The sequence below is a fragment of the Cervus elaphus genome, chromosome 30, assembly GCF_910594005.1.
Source record: "Cervus elaphus chromosome 30, mCerEla1.1, whole genome shotgun sequence".
Taxonomy (NCBI): domain Eukaryota; kingdom Metazoa; phylum Chordata; class Mammalia; order Artiodactyla; family Cervidae; genus Cervus; species Cervus elaphus.
Window position 1 is genome coordinate 81,830,545 of NC_057844.1, and position 2,500 is coordinate 81,833,044.

The window sequence follows — 2,500 nt, forward strand, 5'->3', positions numbered from 1 at the left end:
GACAGACGCATGTCAGGTTCCAGAGCTGGGTAGGTACATTGCTATTTCAACACTCGGGTGTCACAGCTCAGATATTTTATCATTGTGCCAGATAACATTCAACTGTATATGTCACCCTACTGCAAACACCATTTTCTGAGCATAAATGATGTTCCCAGCACCACTTTAGGTCCCAAAGACACAGGAATGACTGCAAGCCACAGAAAGGCCTTAGAATCTCCATCCTGGTGAGCCTGCAAATCTTTTTTTTTTTTTTTTTGAGCCTGCAAATCATAAAAATAGCTAACACTTATTGAACATGCTATGTGCTAATGCTAAAGTAATCTTACATAATTTAGAAACCATTCTTAGGATTTTTAATTCCATTTGAAAAATAAGGCAAAGTGTTACATCTCAATTGCACTTGGAGGGCATTATGGTAAGTGAAATAAGTCAGACAGAGAAAGACAAATACTGTATGATATCACTTATATGTGGAAACTAAAAAACACAGCAAACTATTGCTGCTCATACTGAGTGAATATGATGCAGACTCACAGATAAAGAGAACTGTCTCTCTCTAGTGGCTGACTGGTGAGTGCGATAGACGGGGGAGACGCAAACTATGATGGAGGAAATAAGCTACAAGGATATACTGTACATCGTGGGGAATATAGCCAATATTTTATAATTCTATAAATGGAGTATAATCTTTAAAATTTATGAATCACTATATTGTGCATCTGTAACTTATTAATATTACTGTGCATCAACTATACTTCAACAATTTTTTTTAAAGAAGATTGATCTATTTGAGACACCAGGGGCGGGGGCAGGAGGAAGGACAGGGTGGGATGTTTATGGAGAGAGTAACATGGAAACAAATACATTGCTATATACTCTACTGTATGTAATATACATAACCAGTGGGAATCTGCTGCGTGCTTCAGGGGACTCAAACTGGGGCTCTGTAACAACCTAGAGGGGTTGGATGGGGAGGCAGGTGGGAGGGAAGTTCAAGAGGGGAGGGACATATGTATACCTATGGCAGATATTTGATATTTGTTGATATTGGCAGATATTTGGCAGAAACATGTTGATATCTGGCAAAAGCCAACACAATATTGTAAAGCAATTATTCTCCAATTAAATAAATCTAATTATTAAAAAAAAAGATGCATCTGTTTGACACTTTCTTTTGTTACAGCCCATCCCTGTGTGTGAAGCTCAGGAACAGTCAGGGTGCTCGGAAGGACAGGCCATTGAAGTCAGAAAGAAAAGGGAAGAGACACCCACAGCCGTCTTCATACATCGGCTCCAGGACCGTGCCAGGGCAGGATGGGGCAGGATGAAAGCTCTAGGGTCCCCAGACGCAGCCGCTGGTGCCCAGGAGATGCTCCACCAGCCGACATTAACCTGAGAGCATCTACATTTGCAAAGTGACTTAAAGACCACCTGCTCCTCCAGCCTTTGATCACTAAGTGTCTGCGCCCTGTTTGAAGCTGGTGGGAAACCCGTTTCTCATAGGAGCCCTTATCCTGTTCGGTGGTTCTTACGGTTCCCTGGTAGCACAGACGGTAAAGAATCTGTTCGAAATGCGGGAGACCGGGGCTCGATCCCTGGGTCGGGAAGATCCCCTGGAGAAGGAAGTGGCAGCCCACTCCAGTGCTCTTGCCTGGAGAGTCCCGCGGACCCGGAGCCTGGGGGGCTGCGGCCCATGGGGTCGCTCACGCACGGCTCTGTCGCTCCCGATGCAGGCGGCCCGCCCCCTGCCTCGTGGCAGTTTTCACCGCGTTCTTGGTTCTGCTAAATTTGGCTGGAAAGAGGGGGTGTGGGGGCCCCATCCCCTGCCCTGCTTCCTTGAGGATTCTGCCTCAGCTCTACCGACCCTCGGGCTTGGTAAGAATGTTCCTTCTACCTCGATACCTCCTTCCCCCATACGTCTGATGTTCCGAGTCACTGGTTCCACTTCCAGGACGAGAAATAGCAGCATGCAAAGGTACACAAGACCGCGTTCGCTGCTCAGCCGGGGGAAACCTACGCCACGCCCTCTATTTTGGGTTTCCTGGAACACAGGAAACTGTGAGGAAAGGATCTGGATTACAAAATAAAACCCACGCGTTGTTTTGTTTAGGTTGGTCTCGTCTGTGTTCTTGGTTTGAAATGCAGGAGTTAGGAAAATGCAGTAATTGAATTTGAAGTGATTTGAATTATAGGGATCATAAATCAAATATCTGCCTTAAGCCACAATACACAGAAATTAATCCAAGAAGGATACTGGTAGCCAGAGTCGTCGTCTCTCCTATGATGTCTCATCCAATTCGAAGATGAAGAGTAAAACCAAGAAGAAAACACTAACTCCAGATTAAACAACAGTGATTTCACGTGTAATTAGAACTAACCATTTCTTTTCATTTATAGAACATACTCCGATGACCTCTGAGGCTGGTGGCAGGATAAGACATTAATTTATAATTATGCTTTGATAATGAAAAATTGAAATGACTATTATTCCCTTCCA